The 14152-nt window shown below is 45.4% G+C and overlaps 1 long non-coding RNA gene across 1 annotated transcript in view; it reads left to right on the top strand.

The window, feature by feature from the left end:
• Nucleotides 1-14152, top strand: part of LOC139232625 (uncharacterized) — a 973018-nt gene that overhangs the window by 951363 nt on the left and 7503 nt on the right. The gene's annotated exons all lie outside the window — the stretch shown is intronic.

The raw sequence follows: 14152 nt of genomic DNA, 5'->3' as shown, positions 1-14152 counted from the left end.
ATGCTAACTTTTTGAGTTTCATGTACAAGAACCCCCTGATCCCTCTGTACTACAGCATTTTGTAATCGTCCCCATTTAAATAATAATTTGCGCTTTTATTTTTCCTACCAAAGGAGATAACCTGACATTTTACCACATTATGGTCCATTTGCCGGATTTTTGCGCATTCACTGAGCCTATCTATATATCCATTTGTAGATTCTTTGCATCCTCCTCACAATTTGCTTTCCCACCTATCTTTGTATCATCAGCAAATTTACACACGGTCCCTTCATCCAAGTCATTAATATAAATTGTAAATAGTTGAGGCCCCAGCACTTATCCCTGCGGCACCCCACTAGTTACAGTTTGCCAACCTGAAAATGACCCATTCATCCCGACTCCCTGATTTCTGTTAGTTAGCCAATCCTTTATCCATGCTGATATTACCCCCAACCCCGTGAGCTCTTAGCTTGTGCAGTAACCTTTTGTGTGGCACCTTATCAAATGCTTTCTGAAAATCGAAATATGCAACATCAACTGGTTCTCCTTTATCCATTCTGCTCGTTACATCCTCAAACAACTCGAGCAAATTTGTCAAACATGACTTCCCTTTCATAAAACCATGCTGACTCTGCTTGACTGCAATATGATTTTCTAAATGTCCTGCTACTACTTCCATAATGATGGACTCCAGTATTTTCCCCAAGGACAGATGGTAGGCTGACTGGTCTATAGTTTCCTGCGTTTTGTCTCCCTCCTTTCTTAAATAGGGGTGTTACATTTGTGGGTTTCCAGTATGCTGGGACTTTTCCAGAATTCATGGAATTTTGGTAGATTACAACCAATGCATCCACTATCTCTGCAGCCACTTCTTTTAAGACGCTGGGATGCATGTCATCAGGTCCAGGGGACTTGTCCACCTTTAGTCCCATTTGTTTGCTTAGTACTTTATCTCTTGTGATAGTGACTGTTTTAAGGCCCCACCCCCCTGCAATAGCTCCTTGATTATCAACTGTTGGGATGTTTTTAGTGTCCTCTGCTGTAAACACTGATACAAAATATTTGTTCAAAATCTCTGCCACTTCCGTGTTTCTCATTATTAATTCTCCAGTCTCATCCTCTAAGGGACCAATGTTTACTTTAGCTACTCGTTTCCTTTTTACATACCTGTAGAAGGTCTTACTGTCTGTTTTTATATTTCTTGCTAGTTTGCTCTCATATGCTACCTTCTCTGTCTTTATCATGTTTTCGTCGTCCTTTGCTGGTTTCTGAAAATTTCGCAATCCTACTGTCCTTCGCAACATTGTATGCCTTTTTATTCAATTTGATACCATCCTTTACTTCCTTAGTTAGCCAGGGATGGTTCATCCTTCTGTTAGCATCTTTATTTCTTTCTTGAATAAATGTTTGCCACTGCGTTTCTACAGTCTTACCCATGAACATATTTTCCCAGTGCACTTGGTGTCAGTGACAAGGGTTGGTTTATATCACATGGGAGGAGATTGGTGTCAGTGACTGGGATTGGTTCAACCTTCTTTGACCTGACCAAGACCTTTGATATTGTCAACCATAAGGGATTATGAAGTATACTCTTCAAATTCGGCTGTCCTCAAAAATTTGTCAGCATTCTCCGCTTGCTTCATGATAACATGCAAGCCGTGATCCTGACCAATGGATCCACCACAGACCCAGTTCATGTACGGACCGGGGAGAAGCAAGGCTGTGTCATTGCACCGATGCTCTTCTCGATCTTCCTTGCTGCAATGCTACATCTCACCGTCAGTAAGCTTCCCGCTGGAGTGGAGATAATCTATAGAACAAACGGAAAACTGTTCAACCTCCATCGCCTTCAGACCAGATCCAAGGTCGTGCCATCCTCTGTCCTCGAATTACAATATGCAGATGATGCTTGCGTCTGCGCTCACTCGGAGGACGAACTCCAAACCGTTCACCGTAGCGTCTGAGAGCATAGGCCTTACACTTCACATCTGTAAAACAAAGCTGCTCTATCAACCTGCCCTTGCTCCCCAGTTATCAAAATCCATGTTGAGGCCTTGGACAACGTGGACCATTTTTCATACCTCGGGAGCCTACCGTCAAAAAGGACAGACATCGATGACGTGGTGCAACAACGCCTTCAGTTCCCAGCGCAGCCTTTGGTCGCCTAAGGAATAGAGTGTGTGAAGACCAGAACATTAAAACCAGCACAAAGCTCATGGTCTACCAAGCAGTAGTGATACCTGCCCTCATACATGCTTCTCAGACATGGACTATGTACAGTAGGCACATCAAAGCACTGGAGAAGTACCATCAACTCTGCCTCTGCAAATCCATTGGTAGGGTAGGCGCACCAACGTTTGTTCTCACGCAGGCCAACATCCTCACCATTGAAGCATTGACCACACTCGATCAGCTGCAATGGACGGGCCACATCGTCCATATGCCCGATACGAGACTCCCCAAGCAAGCGATCTACTTAGAGCTTTGACATGGCAAACGAGCCCCAGGGGGGGCAGAGGAAACGCTTCAAGGCCACCTTCAAGGGCTCCTTGAAGAAGTTCAACATCCCCACCGACACCTGGGAATCCTTGGCACAAGATCGCTCAAAGTGGAAGAGAATAATCCGTGAGGGCGTCGAACACTTCGGGTCTCTTCAATTGGAGCAAGCAGAGACCAAGCGCATCCGGCGGAAGGAGCGCACGATAACCCAAGCACTTCAACAAACCGGCACTTCAACCAACGTACTTTCAACCAGCGTCTGTCCAACCTGCGACAGAGACTGTAGTTCCCGCATTGGACCTTATTTTTGAAGTGGAAACAAGTCATCCTTAATTCCAAGGGACTGCCTATGATGATGATGGTTGGTTTATATCAGACAGAGGGAGATTGGTGTCAGTGACTGTGGGGTGGGTTTATATCAGACAGGAGGGGATTGGTGTCAGTGACTGTGCAGGAGGTGTCTCCAGCTTCAACTACTCAAGTTCCATGTTTCGGAGCTTGAGTGGCGGCTGGAGTCAATATGGTGCATTCGCGAGGCTGAGTGCTACACGGATAGTACCTTTCAGGAGGTGGTCACCCCGCAGCTTAAAAGTGTGCAGGCAGAGGGGAAGTGGGTGACCACCAGACAAAGTAAGAACGCGAGGCAGGTAGTGCACGAGTCCTCCCGTGAGTCCATCTCGCTTTCAAACCGATATTCACTTCTGAGCATCGGTGAGGGTGATGGTGTCTCTGGGGAGTGCAGCCAGAGCCAATTCCAAGGCACCACGGGTGGCTCAGCTGCACAGGGAGGATGGACGTAGAATAAAAGAGCTCTAGTGATAGGGGATTCTATAGTTAGGGGAACTGAGAGGTGTTTCTGTGGCCGCAGACGTGACTCCAGAATGGTATGGTGCCTCCCTAGTGCCAGGGTCAAGGACGTCACAGAGCGTACGCAGAGAATTGTGGGGGGGTCGAGAGGGTAAACAGCTAGAAGTGATGGTCCATATCGGGACCAACGACATAGGTACAAAGAGGGATGAGGTCCTACAGGCAAAATTTAGGGAGATCGGAAGAAAATTAAAGGGTAGGACCTCAAAAGTAGTAATCTCCGGATTATTCCCGGTGCCACGTGCTAATGAGTACAAGAATAGAAGGATAGAGAGGATGAACGCGTGGCTGGAGAGTTGGTGAAGGAGGGAGGGCTTTAAATTTCTGAGGCATTGGGACCGCTTCTGGGGGGGATGGGACCTGTACAAACCGGACGGGTTGCACCTCAACAGCGCCGGGACCAATAACCTCGCAGGAAGTTTTGCTCGTGCTGTTGGGGAGAGTTTAAAATAGTTTGGCAGGGGGTTAGGAACCCGAGAACAAATTCAATAGGGAAGGAAGTAAAGCAGAAATTGGATAGCAATAATTTAGAAAGTGAATCTGTAAGAGTGGAAACAAGGGTTAGTAAGTAGTAATCAAGGAGGTCTTCCTGTGCTAAATGGTATATACTTTAATGCAAGGATTATAGCAAATAACGTGGATGAGCTAAGAGCAGAGGTATATACTTGGGAGTAGGACATTATAGCTATTACACAGACATGGCTGAAAGAGGGGCAGGTTTGGCAGATCAATATTCCTGGTTACAGGATTTTTAGACAAGACAGAGATGGGGGTAAAAAGGGTGTCACGGTATTGAAAGATAGAAAATAGGTGCAGGAGTAGGCCATTCGGCCCTTCGAGCCTGCACCACCATTCAATAAGATCATGGCTGATCATTCCCTCAGTACCCTTTCCTGCTTTCTCTCCATACCCCTTGATCCCTTTAGCCATAAGGGCCATACCTAACTCCCTCTTGAATACATCCAATGAACTGGCATCAACAACTCTCTGCAGCAGGGAATTCCACAGGTTAACAACTCTCTGAGTGAAGAAGTTTCTCCTCATCTCAGTCCTAAGACTGTGTCCCCTGGTTCTGGACTTCCCCAACATCGGGAACATTCTACCCGCATCTAACCTGTCCCGTCCAGTCAGAATCTTATATATTTCTATGAGATCCCCTCTCATTCTTCTAAACGGCAATGTATAAAGGCCCAATTGATCCAGTCTCTCCTCATATGACAGTCCAGCCATCCCGGGAATCAGTCTGGTGAACCTTCGCTGCACTCCCTCAATAACAAGAATGTCCCTCCTCAGATTAGGAGACCAAACTGAACACAATATTCCAGGTGAGGCCTCACCAAGGCCCTGTACAACTGCAGTAATACCTCCCTGCACCTATACTCAAATCCCCTAGCTATGAAGGCCAACATACCATTTGCCTTCTTCACTGCCTGCTGTTGCTGTATGCCAACTTTCAATGACTTATGAACCATGACACCCAGGTCTCGTTGCACCTCCCCTTTTCCTAATCTGCCGCCATTCAGATAATATTCTGCCTTCGTGTTTTTGCCACCAAAGTGGATAACCTCACAGTTATCCACATTATACTGCATCTGCCATGCATTTGCCCACTCACTTAACCTGTCCAAGTCACCCTGCAACCTCTTAGCATCCCCCTCACAGCTCACACCGCCACCCAGTTTAGTGTCATCTGCAAACTTGGAGATATTACACTCAATTCCTTTAATTGATGTATATTGTAAAGAGCTGGGATCCCAGCACTGAGCCCTGCGGCACTCCACTAGTCACTGCCTGTCATTCTGAAAAGGACCTGTTTATCCCGACTCTCTGCTTCCTGTCTGCCAACCAGTTCTCTATCCACGTCAGTATATTACACCCAATACCATGTGCTTTGATTTTGCACACCAATCTCTTGTGTGGGACCTTGTCAAAAGCCTTTTGAAAGTCCAAATACACCACATCCACTGGTTCTCCCTTGTCCACTCTACTCGTCACATCCTCAAAAAATTCCAGAAGATTTGTCAAGCATGATTTTCCTTTCATAAATCCATGCTGACATGGACCGATCCTGTCACTGCTTTCCAAATGCACCGCTATTTCATCCTTAATAATTGATTCCAACATGTTCCCCACTACTGATGTCAGGCTAACCGGTCTATAATTACCCGCTTTCTCTCTCCCTCGCTTTTTAAAAAGTGGTGTGACATTAGCTATCCTCCAGTCCATAGGAACTGATCCAGAGTCGATAAGACTGTTGGAAAATGATCACCAATGTATCCACTATTTCTCGGGCCACTTCCTTAAGTACTCTGGGATGCAGACTATCAGGCCCCAGGGATTTATCGGCCTTCAATCCCATCAATTTCCCTAACACAATTTCCCACCTAATAAGGATATCCTTCAGTTCCTCCTTCTCACTAGACCCTCAGTCACCTAGTACTTCCGGAAGGTTATTTGCGTCTTCCTTCGTGAAGACAGAGCCAAAGTATTTTTGTTCAATTGGTCTGCCATTTCTTTGTTCTCCATCATAAATTCACCTGAATCAGACTGCAAGGGACCTATGTTTGTCTTCACTAATCTTTTTCTCTTCACATATCTATAGAAGCTTTTGCAGTCAGTTTTTATGTTCCCGTCAAGCTTCCTCTCATACTCTATTTCCCCCCTCTTAATTAAACCCTTTGTGCTCCTCTGCTGAATTCAAAATTTCTCCCAGTCCTCAGGTTTCCTGCTTTTTCTGGCCAATTTGTATGCCTCTTCCTTGGATTTAACACTATCCTTAATTTCCCTTGTTAGCCACGGTTGAGCCACCTTCCCCGTTTTATTTTTTACTCCAGACAGGGATGTACGATTGTTGAAGTTCATCCAAATGATCTTTAAATGTTTGCCATTGCCAATCCACATCAATCCTTTAAGTATCATTTGCCAGTCTATTCTAGCCAAGTCACGCCTCAAACCATCGAAGTAATATGGAGTCAGAAACAGATGATAGAAAGGTAAAAAGCAATAGTGGAAGGCCAAGTAAACAAAGGCAAGAAACAAAAAGGCCCACACTACATCATAATTCTAAAAGGAAAAAGGGTGTTAAAAAAACAAGCCTGAAGGCTTTGTGTCTTAATGCAAGGAGGATCCGTAATAACGTGGATGAATTAACTGTGCAAATAGATGTTAACAGATATGATGTGATTGGGATTACAGAGACGTGGCTCCAGGATGATCATTGCTGGGAACTCAACATCCAAGGGTATTCAACATTCAGGAAGGATAGAATAAAAGGAAAAGGAGGTGGGGTAACATTGCTGGTTAAAGAGGAGATTAATGCAATAGTTAGGAAGGACATTAGCTTGGATGATGTGGAATCTATATGGGTAGAGCTACAGAACACCAAAGGGCAAAAAACATTAGTGGGAGTTGTGTACAGACCTCCAAACAGTAGTAGTGATGTTGGGGAGGGCATCAAACAGGAAATTAGGGGTGCATGCAATAAAGGTGCAGCAGTTATCATGGGTGACTTTAATATGCACATAGATTGGGCTAACCAAACTGGAAGCAGTACGGTGGAGCAGGATTTCATGGAGTGCATAAGGGATGGTTTTCTAGACCAATTTGTCAAGGAACCAACTAGGGGGGAGGCCATCTTAGACTGGATCAGTTCCGATGGAGTGGAGGGTAGCCAATGTAACCCCACTTTTTAAAAAAGGAGAGAGAACACAGGGAATTATAGACCGGTCAGCCTGACATCGGTAGTGGGTAAAATGATGGGATCAATTATTAAGGATGTCATAGCAGCGCATTTGGAAAGAGGTGACACGATAGGTCCAAGCCAGCATGGATTTGTGAAAGGGAAATCATGCTTGACAAATCTTCTGTAATTTTTTGAGGATGTTTCCAGTAGAGTGGACAAGGGAGAACCAGTTGATGTGGTGTATTTGGACTTTCAGAAGCTTTCGACAAGGTCCCACACAGGAGATTAATGTGCAAAATTAAAGCACATGGGATTGGGGGTAGTGTGCTGATGTGGATTGAGAACTGGTTGGCAGACAGGAAGCAAAGAGTAGGAGTAAATGGGTACTTTTCAGAATGGCAGGTAGTGACTAGTGGGGTACCGCAGGGTTCTGTGCTGGGGCCCCAGCTGTTTACATTGTACATTAATGATTTAGACGAGGGGATTAAATGTAGTATCTCCAAATTTGCAGATGACACTAAGTTGGGTGGCAGTGTGAGCTACGAGGAGGATGTTATGAGGCTACAGAGTGACTTGGATAGGTTAGGTGAATGGGCAAATTCATAACAGATGAAGTATAATGTGGATAAATGTGAGGTTATCCACTTTGGTGGTAAAAACAGAGAGACAGACTATTATCTGAATGGTGGCAGATTAGGAAAAGCGGAGGTGCAACGAGACCTGGGTGTCATGGTACATCAGTCACTGAAGTTTGGCATGCAGGTACAGCAGGCGGTTAAGAAAGCAAATGGCATGTTGGCCTTCATAGCGAGGGGATTTGAGTACAGGGGCAGGGAGGTGTTACTACAGTTGTACAGGGCCTTGGTGAGGCCACACCTGGATTATTGTGTACAGTTTTGGTCTCCTAACTCAAGGAAAGACATTCTTGCTATTGAGGGAGTTCAGCGAAGGTTTACCAGACTGATTCCCGGGATGGCGGGACTGACATATCAAAAAAGACTGGATCAAGTGGGCTTGTATTCACTGGAGTTCAGAGAATGAGAGGGGATCTCATAGAAACGTTTAAAATTCTGACGGTTTTAGAGAGGTTAGATGCAAGAAGAATGTTCCAATGTTGGGGAAGTCCAGAACCAGGGGACACAGTCTAAGGATAAGGGGTAAGCCATTTAGGACCGAGATGAGGAGAAACTTCTTCACTCAGAGTTGTTAACCTGTGGAATTCCCTACCGCAGAGTTGTTGATGCCAATTCGTTGGATATATTCAAGAGGGAGTTAGATGTACTCCTTATGACTAAAGGGACCAAGGGGTATGGAGAGAAAGCAGGAAAGGGGTACTGAGGTGAATGATCAGCCATGTGGTGGTGCAGGCTCGAAGGGCAGAATGGCCTACTCCTGCACCTATTTTCTATGTTTCTAAACAAGGGACCCAATCCTGAGCCCTGCAGAACCCCACTTGAAACATCCATCAATCATTACCCTTTCCTTCCTACCTCAAAGCCAATTTTGGATCCAACTTGCCACTTTGTCCTGCATTCCATGGGCTTTAACCTTCGTGACCAGTCTACCATGTGGGACCTTATCAAAAGCTTTGCTAAAGTCCATATGCACTACATTTTATGCACTACCCTCATCGATCCTCCTGGTTACCGCCTCAAAAAATTCAATCAGGCTAGTTCAAACACGATCTTCCCTATCCAACCTGTCTAACCTGTCCAGTCCCATCAGAATTTTATATGTTTCTATGAGATCCCCTCTCATCCTTCTAAACTCCAGTGAATAAAGGCCCAGTCTATCCTTATATGTCAGACCAGCCATCCCGGGAATTAGTCTGGTGAACCTTCAATAGTAAGAACGTCCTTCCTCAGATTAGGAGACCAAAACTGAACACAATATTCCAGGTGAGACCTCACCAAGGCCCTGTACAACTGCAGTAAGACCTTCCTGCTCCTATACTCAAAACCCCTAGCTATGAAGGCCAACATACCATTTGCCTTCTTCACCGCCTTTGGTACCTGTATGCCAACTTTCAATGACTGATGAACCATGACACCCAGGTCACGTTGCATCTCCCCTTTTCCTAATCTGCTGCCATTCAGATAATATTCTGCCTTCATATTTTTGCTCCCAAAGTAGATAACCTCACATTTATCCACATTATACTGCATCTGTCATGCATTTGCCCACTCACCTAACCTGTCCAAACCATCCTGCAGCCTCTTAGCATCCACCTCGCAGCTCACAACGCCACCCAGTTTAGTGCCACCTGCAGACTTGGAGATATTACAGTCAATTCCTTCATCTAAATCATTAATGTACGTAGTAAAGAGCTGGGGTCCCAGCACTGACCCCTGCGGCACCCCACTAGTCACTGCCTGCCATTCTGAAAAGGACCCGTTTATCCCGACTCTCTGCTTCCTGTCTGCCAACCAGTTCTCTATCCACGTCAGTACATTACCCCCAATACCATGTGCTTTAATTTTGTACACGAATCTCTTGTGTGGGACCTTGTCAAAAGTCTTTTGAAAGTCCAAATACACCACATCCACTGGTTCTCCCTTGTCCACTCTACTAGTTATATCCTCAAAAAATTCGAGAAGATTTGTCAAGCATGATTTCCCTTTCATAAATCCATGTTGACTTGGACTGATCCTGTCACTGCTTTCCAAATGCACTGTTATTTCATCTTTAATAATTGATTCCAACATTTTCCCCACTACTGATGTCAGGCGAACCGGTCTATAATTACCCATTTTCTCTATCCCTCCTTTTTTTAAAAGTGGTGTTACATTAGCTACCCTCCAGTCCATAGGAACTAATCCAGAGTCGATAAACTGTTGGAAAATGATCACCAATGCATCCATTATTTCTAGGGCCACTTCCTTAAGTACTCTGGGATGCAGACTATCAGACTCCGTGGATTTAACAGCCTTCAATCCCATCAATTTTCCTAACACAATTTGACGCCGAATAAGGATATCCTTCAGTTCCTCCTTCTCACTAGACTCTTGGTCCCCTTGTATTTCCGGAAGGTTATTTGAGTCTTCCTTCGTGAAGACAGAACCAAAATATTTGTTCAACTGGTCTGCCATTTCTTTGTTCCCCATTCTAAATTCACCTGAATCTGACTGCAAGTGACCTACGTTTGTCTTCACTAACCTTTTTCTCTTTACATATCTATAGAAGCTTTTGCAGTCCGTCTTAATGTTCCCTGCACACTTCCTCTCGTACTCTATTTTCCCTGCCCTAATCAAACCCTTTGTCCTCCTCTGCTGAGTTCTAAATTTCTCCCAGTCCCCAGGTTCGCTGCTATTTCTGGCCAATTTGTATGCCACTTCCTTGGCTTTAATACTATCCCTGATTTCCCTTGATAGCCACGGTTGAGTCACCTTCCCTTTTTTATTTTTACGCCAGACAGGGATGTACAATTGTTGAAGTTCATCCATGTGATCTTTAAATTTTGCCATTGCCTATCCACCGTCAACCCTCTAAGTATCATTTGCCAGTCTATTCTAGCCAATTCATGTCTCATACCATCGAAGTTACCTTTCCTTAAGTTCAGGACCCTAGTCTCTGAATTAACTGTGTCACTCTCCATCTTAATAAGGAATTCAACCATATTATGGTCACTCTTCCCCAAGAGGCCTCGCACAACAAGATTGCTAATTAGTCCTTTCTCATTACACATCACCCAGTCTAGGATGGCCAGCCCCCTAGTTGGTTCCTCAAAAGATTGGTCCAGAAAACCATCCCTAATACACTCAAGGAAATCCTCCTCCTGCCATATCTTTATTGCACACATCCCTGATTTCTTGTTTGATGCTGTCCCCAATCTCACTACCACTGTTTGGTGGTCTGTACACAACTCCCACTAGCAGTTCCACCCATACAGATTCCACATCATCCAAGCTAATGTCCTTCCTTACTATTGCGTTAATTTCCTCTTTAACCAGCAACACTACCCCGCCTCCTTTTCCTTTCTGTCTATCCTTGGATGTGAGTTCCCAGTCTCGGTCACCATGGAACCATGTCTCCGTGATGCCAATGATATCATAGTCATTAATTGCCTCCTGTGCAGTTAATTTGTCCACCTTATTATGAATACTCCTCGCATTGAGGCACAGAGCCTTCAGGCTTGTCTTTTTAACACATTTTGTCCTTTTAGAATTTTGCTGCAATGTGACCCTTCTTGATTTTTGCCTTGGGTTTCTCTGCCCTCCACTTTTCCTTTTCTTCTTTCTATCTTTTGATTCTACTTCCATCTGTCTCCCTGCATAGGTTCCCATCCCCCTGCCATATTAGTTTAACCCCTCCCCAACAGCACCAGCAAACACTCCCCCTCGGACATTGGTTCTGGTCCTGCCCAGGTGCAGACCGTCCAGTTTATACTGGTCCCACCTCCCCCAGAACCGGTTCCAATGTCCCAGGAATTTGAATCCCTCCCTTCTGCACCACTCCTCAAGCCACGTATTCATCTGAGCTATCCTGCGATTCCTACTCTGACTAGCACGTGGCACTCGTAGCAATCCTGAGATTACTACCTTTGAGGTCCTACTTTTTAATTTAACGTCGAGCTCCCTAAATTCAGTTTGTAGGACCTCATCCCATTTTTTACCTATATCGTTGGTACCGATATGCACCACGACAACTGGCTGTTCACCCTCCCTTTTCAAAATGTCCTGCACCCGCTCCAAGACATCCTTGACCCTTGCACCAGGGAGGCAACATACCATCCTGGAATCTCGATTGCAGCCACAGCAACGTCTATCTATTCCCCTTACAATTGAATCCCCTATCACTATAGCTCCCCACTCTTTTTCCTGCCCTCCTGTGCAGCAGAGCCACCCATGGTGCCATGAACTTGGCTGCTGCTGCTCTCCCCTGATGAGTCATCCCCCTCAACAGTACCCAAAGCGGTGTATCTGTTTTGCAGTAGAATGACCGCAGGGGACCCCTGCATTACCTTCCTTCCACTGCTCTTTCTGTTGGTCACCTATCCCCTATCTGGCTGTGTACCCTTTATCTGCGGTGTGGCCAACTCACTAAATGTGCTATTCACGTCATTCTCAGCATCGTGGATGCTCCAGATGAGAATGTGTGCAGAAGAATTATGAATGTGGCAGAGGGATGGAGATAGGGAATCATGGGAAAATAGCTAAAGAAGTGTCAAAATGCTGACAACTGCAGAATCAACAGGAAAAAAGGGGTTACTGAGAGTTGAAGTTAAACACGTGTCACGGTAAAGAAAAAGCAATCACGGATAGGAGAATGTAATGGTTTTTACTGATAAGAGGGAAATAGGTTTTACTGATAAGGAAGAAGAATTTAATGAAGCTATAAACAAGCTGACCTCGGGGCCAGCTCTAATTAGGAGACCTCCTCGCCTGCCATTGGACATACTCGAGGGGGAGTAAGAAAGGGAGTGGATAGATCAAGTGCTAATCAAATGTGTTATGTTTTGAAAATGTATAACTACTGTGCTTTTCGCGCTGTAAAGGGGCTTGTCCAGAGGAAGGTAAACAGGCTCTGACAAAGAGTGTTCCTTTGTCTTGACAAGTCCCGGCCGAAGAATCTTCAATAAAGGTTTTTTACAGAAAAGGCAGCAAGGTGTTCGTGTGTCAGCTTTGGAGGCAGTTCAGAGAAGGTTCACTCGGTTGATTCCGGAGATGAAGGGGTTGACTGATCAGGAAAGGTTGAGTATGTTGGGCCTCTACTCATTGGAATTCAGAAGAATTGAGTGGTGATCTTATCGAAACATGTAAAATTACGAGGGGGCTTGACAAGGTGAATGCAGAGAGGATGTTTCCACTGATAAGGGAGACTAGAACGAGGGCATAATCTTAGAATAAGGGGCTGCCCATTTAAAACCGAGATGATGATAAATTTCTTCTCTGGGGGTTGTAAATCTGTGGAATTTGCTGCCTCAGAGAGCTGCGGAAGCTGGGTCATTGAATATATTTAAGACAGAGATAGACAGTTACTTAACTAATAAGGGAATAAGGGGTTATGCGGAGTGGGCAGGGAAGTCCATGATCGGGTCAGCCATGATAGTATTAAATACAGGGCAGGCTCGAGGGGCTATATGGCCTACTCCTCCTCCTATTTCTTATGTTCTTATGTATTGGGTTTCGAACTGAACCCAGCCAGTGTCAGCATCTTGAGGGGAGGAGAACCAGAGAGTCTATATCAGGACCCAGCCCGAGTCAGCACCTACAAGGGAGGGAGGGAGGGGAACCAGTGATTTTAGGACTAAACCCAGACAGAGTCAGCACCATCAGGGGAGGAGGGGGAGGGGAACCAGTGAGTGTGGAACTGAACCCAGCCCGAGTCAGCACCTGCAGGGGAGGGAGGGAGGGGAACCAGTGAGTGTAGAACTGAACCCAGCCAGAGTCAGCACCTTCAGGGGAGGAGGGGGAGGGGAACCAGTGAGTGTAGAATTGAACCCAGCCAGAATTGGACCCAGCCAGAATTGGTGGTGAAAAGTGGGAGTGGAAGAGAAACAGTCTAGAAATGTGCGATGGGTTTGGATTTCAGCACAGCAGGAGGGACAATGTGTGGGACAGGGATTTACAGCTTTGGAAGAACAGAAGAAAAGCATGTTCCACGGAAACTAGATGTGTCTAACCTGAATTTCTGTCTTGTATTTACAGTGATGAGTTTTGTTATCTCCTTTTACAGCGTATTAGAAGGGGAGATTTTCAGACAGGAAACACAAACCAAACATCACGTCAGGATCTGACGGAGTCAATCGTTTCATCAGGACCTGAATATCATCGGCCTTTGAAAGTGGAAGGAGAAATGTTTGTCTGTTTTGTCTGTGGGAAAAGATTTCAAATATCTGTGTGACTGGAAAAGCACCGAGACACACATACCTGAGTGAGTGTTCCAGTGCACTGCCTGTGGAAAGAGCTATAACCAGTTACACAGCCTGAAAAAACATCGCACCATTCACAGCGAGGAGAAACTGTAAACGTGTTGTGTGTGTGGGCGAGGCTTCAACTGATCGTCCAACCTGGAGAGTCACAAGGATACCTGCACCCTGGAGAAACCGTGGTAATGTGGGGACTGTGGGAAAGTATTCAGATCACCGTCTGCGCTGGAAATTCATCGACGCAGTCACACTGG

This window comes from Pristiophorus japonicus, chromosome 20 (assembly GCF_044704955.1).
Source record: "Pristiophorus japonicus isolate sPriJap1 chromosome 20, sPriJap1.hap1, whole genome shotgun sequence".
Taxonomy (NCBI): domain Eukaryota; kingdom Metazoa; phylum Chordata; class Chondrichthyes; family Pristiophoridae; genus Pristiophorus; species Pristiophorus japonicus.
This window is presented reverse-complemented; position numbering and strand designations above follow the sequence as displayed.